This window comes from Propithecus coquereli, unplaced genomic scaffold (genome assembly GCF_000956105.1).
Source record: "Propithecus coquereli isolate 6110/MARCELLA unplaced genomic scaffold, Pcoq_1.0 Scaffold78, whole genome shotgun sequence".
In the NCBI taxonomy this organism is placed as follows: Eukaryota; Metazoa; Chordata; class Mammalia; order Primates; family Indriidae; genus Propithecus; species Propithecus coquereli.
Window position 1 is genome coordinate 989329 of NW_012153951.1, and position 8276 is coordinate 997604.

Below are 8276 nucleotides of genomic sequence, written 5' to 3' on the forward strand. Positions count from 1 at the left end.
ACCACATTTAGCACTGCTGCAATGACTAAGGAAGGCTACCATTTAGTTAAGTTTACTGCAATCCACTATCATCTCTTATGTCCCGTGTGGGTTTTATAGGGACTAGGCTGGTAAATTAAGGAGGGATTTATTGGGGATCAATCATCCTGCATTCTTTAAGATTTTGAGGGTGACACTAACCTGCCATTCCTTCCGGGAAGTAGTATTACTTTTATTTACAGTCTTGTATGGGAGAAGGGGCAGATTTGGAGGTTTGGAGATTGCCTTTCCTACCGCTATGGCTGTTATTTTATTTCATAGGTTAGAGAACAGAGGTGAGGATTATGCCAGCTGCTAAATGTATCTATCCTAATTATGCATTCAAAGACTAGGAAAATGACCACAAGAGAGTTCATGGCCTGTAAGAAAGACTTGGTCCAGACCTCCATCTGCTACCTTGCCTTTGTGGACTCTCCTTCTAACAGTAGGACTATGATGGTGCTTTGAATTTCCTTATGTTGTCAGCTAAGACCCTGTAGCCAACAGTCCTCAAATAGTGTAAGCATTGTCTTTATTCTAATAAGTAGCCATAGGGTCCCTTGGAGGGGGATTGAGGAAATTGCTACTATTTGTACTTGCTATAGTGTCACAATGTCCTTCCTCAAGATGTCCCAGAATCTTCTTCCAACAGTGGGCTTTGGATCTGGGAATTAGCTCAGGTCTGGAAACCATCTCGCCTGGAGGAATACCATGATCTATTAGCCATTGCCACAGATCTTTGTGAGTTGGGGTTCTCTGATGCCATTTTAGCTTTGTTTCTGTTACAGTGATTACATCTACCTTGCTTCTGATGATTAAGTATTGCCATCTGGCCTATGCAATTCCAGAATCCTGTTACCCCCACTAATGCCAGGCAGCCCAGTTGTGTAGCATCATTCCTACCATCAATTCTGGCTTATGGAGAACAGCCAGCACTGAACTTTTCAATAATGCCCACATATCCCTAACTAGTACACTCCTTATTTGTTTGGCAAAGGGAGTATTCTCTGGTCTTTTGAGGAACATAAACAGTGGCTTGTTCTCTGATGTTAATATAATGCATACATTCTAGCATGTCCATCTTTCTGAGCCTCGGCTCAATTCTCTGCCAAGGTAGATCTTCTCCCTTGAGGTATCCCACCCCATTTACTGTAGACCCATCTTTTCCCCTGTCCTCAAGGAATTATTCTAGCAAGGTATTAGGACCAATTTTGGGTGGCTTTGTCAGGGTGCTCAATCTTGAGTCACAGGAGAGTATCCCTATATTTAAAACAAAATACCTTTATCCAACATTATATTTCACCTCCTTTGGTTTGGTACCAAAAAGATCCATTCCTGGGCATGTTCTCCTGGTTTCTTCCATTACCGAGCAGGCAGGTCCTGCATCGTAGCTAGGCTTTGATAGATAATCCTTTTCCTCTAATCGCAGGAACCCTCGTCTGATCATGCTAGGACTTGGCCCTAGTTATTGGCCTGGAAGCCATCAGGGGAGTTGGGGGCCACTCTTGAGGAGGAAAGAATTGTCTGCCATAGGTGAAGCATCTGCTACAGGAGAGGATTTTGTATGATCTGTAGACAAGAGAAGGCTGCTGTCTTCTGGCAATGGAATTGGAAAATTTCTGCTGGCCTAGGAGGTTTAGGGGAGCCTGGGGTTCATGTTTCATGAGCGCCTGTAACCTGATGTCCCATCACAGTTTTCTGAATCCCACTCCTATCTGCTGACTTTCCTAGACTTGCTGGGATTCTGAATTCAGAATTTTTATTATTATTATTTAAATCATTTTATTTTTGGAGACAGAGTCTCACTCTGTCACCCTGGCTAGAGTGCAGTGGCATCATCTTAGATCACTGTAACCTCAAACTCCTAGGCTCAAGCGATCCTCCTGCCTCAGCCTCCCCAGTAGCTGGGACTACAAGTGCACACCAAAATGCCCTGCTACTTTTTCTATTTTTTGTAGCGATGGGGTCTCGCTCTTGCTCAGGTTGGTCTTGAACTCCAGGCCTCAAGTGATCCTCCTGCCTTGGCCTCCCAGAGTGCTAGGATTACAGGCGTGAGCCACCACACCCGGCCTGAATTCAGAATTGTATTACAACTGCTAATCTCACTTTCAGGATCTGGGCTTAATATTCCGCAGCGAACCTGTCAGCTGCAGGAGTTAAAGGTCTTTAAATGCCATCATGGAGGCCTTCTTTTCAGTTTTCACACCATGTTCTGGTTGGGTGAACTGAGCCTCAGGGCTTTTCCTTTAATGCATCAATGACATTTAACAACAACTGACTAATCAACAAATCTCACAGTCCTTAAAATCTGTCTCAAATTCTATCAATATTGCATAAACTAGTGCATCCCCTTTCACCTCAGTCTCATCCTGATACACCACAGTTGAGAGTCTTCATAACTATGATGCCACAGCTAATCACAAATTATCATCCCCCACAATTTCCGATTCCAGAGTCCATTATAAGGACCTGCTTCCTAGAACCGTTTGTATTACGAATTGTCTCAATATTGGTTTTCACCCCAAGACAAAGACCTGGAGCAACTAGTTATTTGGGGTGATCTTAGGCAACCTCAATAAAGCCGAACTATTAAGACAGCTCTGTGGCCAGCCACTGCAGTACATTGAGCTCTGCAGAGACAGCACCGGGGAACATGAGAGCCAGACAGGCACTGGGTGACTCTGTGTCTCGCTGAGGAAAAATAACTAAACATGGGCAGAGGAGCTCCTAAGAAGCCGAGAGGCAAAATGTCATCATACGCATTCTTTGTGCAAACTTGTTGGGAGGAGCACGAGAAGCAGCACCCAGATGCTTTAGTCAACTTCTCAGAGTTTCTAAGTGCTCAGAGAGGTGGAAGACCATGTCTGCTGAAGAGAAAGGAAAATTTGAAGATATGGCAAAGGCGGACAGGCCTGTTATGAAAGAGGAATGAAAACCTATATCCCTCCTAAAGGGGAAACAAAAAAGAAGTTCAAGCATCCCAATGCATCCCAGAGGCCTCCGGCGGCCTTTTTCTTCTTGTGTTCTGAGTATTGCCCCAAAATCAAAGAACATTCCGGCCTCTCCATTGGTGATGTTGCAAAGAAGCTGGGAGAGAAGTGCAGTGACGCCGCTGCAGGTGACAGGCAGCCGTGCGAAAAGAAGGCTGCAGAGCTGAAGGGAACATACAAAAGGATATAGCTACATCCGAGCTTAATGAAAGCCTGTGCAGCAAAAAAGGGAGTTGTCAAGGCTGACAAAAGCAAGAAAAAGAAGGAAGAGGAGGAAGATGAAGATGAAGAAGATGCTGATGAATAAGTTGGTTCTAGTGCAGTTTTTTTCCTTGTCTATAAAGCATTTACCTGCCCCCCGTACACAACTCACTCCTTTTAAAGAAAAAAAATTGAAATGTAAGGCTATGTAAGCTTTGTTTCTAAACCGCACAGTGTCTTTTTTTGTACAGTTAACACACTACCGAATGTGTCTTTAGCTAGCCCTGTCCCGGTGGTATTTTCAATAGCCATTAACCTTGCCTGGAACAGTATGGGGGTTGTAAGTTGGCATGGAAATTTGAAGCAGGTTCTTGTTGGTGCACAGCACAAATTAGTTATATACGGGGATGGTAGTTTTATCATCCTCAGTTGTCTTTGATGCAACTTATACGAAATTATTGTTCTGTTAACTGAATACCACGCTGTAATTGCAAAAAAAAAAAAAAAAGTTGCAGCTATTTTGTTGACATTCTGAATGCTTCTAAATAAACACAATTTTTTTTTTTTATTAAAAGAAACACAACTTTGTGAGTAATTGAATTTAATTCTGGGGGTGGAGGAACACAAGGAGTCAGTGCAGAACGGGGGTCTCAGTGATCTCACTGGAGGGGTGGGAAAGCTGGAATGTTTATTTGACTCCAGTAAGTCATTGCTCGAAGACTGGTGGGCATGGAAGGTCTCGAGTGTTGTGCTCTGCCTGCACTAGAGAAAGAGAAAGCCTCAGGGCAGTCGGAAGTCAAGCAATGGACTCTGCAATTGTAAGGCCTGACCACACGTGGAAGGGCACTGACTGTGTCTGCTCCAGGACCCAGCAACTCGGCAGAGCGCCCTGGATGCACAGTGGGCTTGAGGGGCCCATGCACTTTGGAGGTGTCTGAACTCGACGTGTTTGAGAACCCCAAGCTGAGGTAAGGCTAGACTGTATTACACATACAGTACGTGTACATGCACACGTTCAGTACTGTATTACGCATACAGTACATGCTAAGCATCTACTTTTCTACCTTTTTTTCCTCACTTAACATTATATAGCAGGTACCATCATATTACATTAACTATTATTCAAAACATTTTTTAGGTGCCGTTAGATGTTTCATCTTCAAATTAAGAAGGCGAGATATACTCCTGTATTGACAGTTTTTAGAAATTAAAGAGCATTAAAAATGTTGACAGTGTTATGGCTGTATGTAGAGAGAGTTTTGAATCTGTAAGCTTACAGTGGGTAAAAAACTATAAAACGCAAACCAAAGTCCAGATGTACTAAGTATGCACCTTCACATCGCGTGGGCTCCTCCCCTTAGCACCCCGCTACCATTCTCAGCTCGCTCTCTTGCCGCCGACAGGGGCACCATCTGCGTGAGTGCTCCTGAAGGACAAATTGCTTCCCATCACGTGCCTCCATCGCTTGCAGGAGTAGTACTTAAGAAGTAATTGCTTCGGGGATCTCAAAGCACTCAGCCCTGATGAATTCTTCTGGCATCTTCTGAAGTAGTCACAGGACTTGCTGCTTGGGACATCAGAAGATTGCTTTAAAACAGAGGAAGGAAAAATGTAAAATGATTAGGGCAGAATCAAAAAATGCAAAAGTCCTGTGATCCCGAACACAAAGGACCAGCTGATGTATTCATCGGGTGTGCATAGCTGGAGGCAGGGCGGGTGGGGTTGCCAAGGTAGCTGTAGACAAGGTGGGGGAGGATTGCAGGGTAAACAGTTCACAGCACACCTGACATTGCAGAACTCTTAGAAACTTTTAATTTCCCAACAGAGTAGGCCAATGAAGCGGGATTTCCATCCTGTACCTGCGGCAGTGATGCACGTGCATACATTATACCCTGAAAGAGCAGGTGGGGCAAGCATAAAACAACTTTATTTATTTTAGAAATGCATCTTATACAGGCTCAAGAACTCATCTCTATCCCTGGTTCCTGCATGATGTTTTAAGCAGGTTTCATAGTTTTTAGCTACTTTTAGATAAATCGATAATCTCCTTGTTTTATTATTAAAATCCCAGTTTGGTATAATAATCACATAATTCCTCTCTGGTCCAGTGCTGTGTAAAATCTCCCAGGTGGTTTCAGCTTCATCCTCCGCAGCTCAGTTCTGCTTCAGGCTTGCAAGGCTGCAGTGCGGGAAGCGGCTGTGCTCAGCCTCCTGCTCCTGGTGGTGACCGTCCCTGCCCCTGCAGGCCAGCTGCTCCTGGTGCCTCCAGGGCCGGCCGAGCCAGAGGACAGATGAGGAGGGAAGGATCGATCGTATGTGGCTCCACAGCTGCAGTCTGGAGTTGGTTCCCTCTGGATTTTACACATGTGCTGTTGCTGGTTCTTTCTCTCTTCCGGCTGTGGCTCCCAGGATGTGGGTGTGCCTGGGAGTAATGACTCACCCCCTCTTTGGATTCTGTCTACTGCACTGCGTGGACAGCCTTTATCCTTCCAGATGGTCCAGAGGCAAATCCTTTTAACATGACTGCAGGTCTGCTCCCTCCCAGAGAGTCCACATCTTGTCTCCCTAAAAAACGACCCCTTCCTTTTCTACATCAAAAGTGGAGCAGCCTACTCCGAATGCAGCACACCTCACCCTTTCTTTTCTTTTTTTTTTTTTTTAGTAGACAGGATCTCGCTCTGTTGCTCAGGCTGGAGTGCAGCGGTGTCATCATAGCTCACTGCTATCTCAAAGTCCTGGGCTTAAGCGATCCTCCCACCTCAGCCTCCCAAATAGCTGGGATAACAGGCATGAGCCACTGAGCCTGGCCCAGCACCTTCTCTTGAAACTGCCGTTTTTTCCCTTCGGTCTTTCCTGACGGGAGTGAATTACCAGGTTTTTTTTTTTTTTTTTTTTTTTTTTGAGACAGAGTCTTGCTCTGTTGCCCTGGCTAGAGGGCAGTGGCATCATCATAGCTTACCACAACCTCACACTCCTGGGCTCAAGCGATCCTCCTGCTTCAGCCTCCTGAGTAGCCGGGACTATAGGTACGCCACCATGCCCGGCTAATTTTTCTGCTTTTTGTGGAGACCAGGTCTCCCTATGTTGCTGGTCTCGAACTTCAGGCCTCAAGTGATCCTCCTGCCTTGGCCTCCCAAAGTGCTAAAATTACAGGCGTGAGCCACCACACCCAGCCCAGTTTTTATTATTCAAAGTCAAAGGGACACATGCCACACTTTTCTAGGGTCCCCGTGAAATTTTTCTTATTGTCTTAAGATAATGAGGACCCACTCGCCTTCTCACTCCCAAGGAAAAGGAGAAGAGTGCCACGCTCGCCCAGCAATTCTCTCCAAAGAAAGCATTTTTTTCTAGTCTCTTCGCTCTTTAAACTCTCAGGGTAAGAGGTAGGCTAATTCTGCTAGAACTGGTTTCATACTTTCTTGGCACACTCTGCGTTGGTGCTGAAGGATCCCACTTTAGGTTTTGGGTGGTACTTGGCCCCCACATTGGGAACTCACCTGCAACTTACGGTATCTGGCTTTCCCACCCCGTTTCCTGTGCTTTGGTGTCAGAGGAGCAAAGGTTTGAACATGAGCTCTCTTGCTCGTAATGGAGCAACCTCAGGCAAGTAACTTCATTTCTTGCCGCTGCAGTTCTTCCTTCTGTCAGAGGGGGGAAATACCTCTCAGAGACGGGTTTGTTGTGAGGCATGCACAGGGCATGGAACAGTGGAAACGCTCCACATCGGGGCTTATAAGACAATGAAAAAGGTGATGATGATGGTGGTGGTTAGATTCTCTTGGGTTCCCAAGTATCTCTTCACCTCCACCCACTGACACGAGAAAGGAAAGCCATTGATTAGATTCCCTGCCTGCAATAATTCCCTAGTTCCCCACTTTTAGTGGTGGAAGGGTGGGCTGCCTGGGACTGGCAGGGTGGCACTCCTACGCATTTTCATCCCTCAGTAGAATGCTGGGAAAAGGTGAGAAGAAGTAGGAGATGGTCATGATCTATTATCATTTCTCTAGTTACTCCTGTCATATGTCCGTTGGAACTGGAGTGTTGGAGGAGTTGGCTCTACTATCTTCTCCCCCTGGTCATGCATTTCCTCCCCAGCCTCCCTCTCTAGCCAGGAAGGGGGTTCAAGGAAACCTTGGCTGGTGGCAGATTGCCTGGCAGTCTCTGCTTGCAGGAACATTTGAAGTGGCAGCTATAACTTATTGCCCTTGCAGTTCCCCTGCATATGCTAGAAAAAAGAGCTTTGTAAATAAGTATGAGGCGCTGATAGCGAAAATTTAAGGCTGCACCGCAGTGCTTCTAACACCATTATGGGGCACCGATTTAGTATTGGCTCACAGAAATGAAGGCTACCTTGAGTACTGAATTACCATGTCCCTAGGGCATTCTTTGTCATTCAACCCAGGCGGCTAACCAAGTCCTCCATGCTTCATTTATAGGATCTGACACTATCACAGACTCCAGCAGTATAGCTGCAGGCTCTAGTAAACTCCTAAATTAAAAGTCAACCCAGTCAAGGATATTTTGATGTCCAGGGATTTGTATGCAGCTCCCATTAGGATTAGTGCCCAAGTAACTTCTAACTTCCTGAAATAAATGCAGATCCTTCTATCTTAGCTTTACATTTTTGCACAGGAATTTTTAAAGCTGAGATGAGATTTCCATGTAGGTCAATCACTCTAAGAATGCTTCATTTTTTGTGCAGGAGGTATATTACATATGTAAGTCACTAGTCTGCAGAAAGCATAAAAATACTGTACTGAAAATAAACTATTCTCTTTGGTTTTGAGCTTTATACTCCATATTCTCAGAACCTGGCTAACATTTAGCCATTGAGGAAAAGGGAGAGGGAAAATCTGTTAATGAAGCAGTCATGAATAAAATAGAGGTTGCCAGAAAGGGCCATTTTTCCACCTTCTTAGTTCATAGTTACTTAGGCCACCGATCTGAAGCCCCCAAACATTTAATTGCAGTATATTTTAAAATGATGGTACAAATTGTATTATGCCAACCTGTTGGCAGATTTTTTAAATAATGTGCTTTTCAGAGCAATGCAACCAACTAAAGTTT

General features: G+C 45.0%; 1 pseudogene; it reads left to right on the top strand.

The window, feature by feature from the left end:
- Positions 1–2729: 2729 nt before the first annotated feature.
- Positions 2730–3315, top strand: LOC105825106 (annotated as a pseudogene).
- The last annotated feature ends 4961 nt before the right edge of the window (positions 3316–8276 follow it).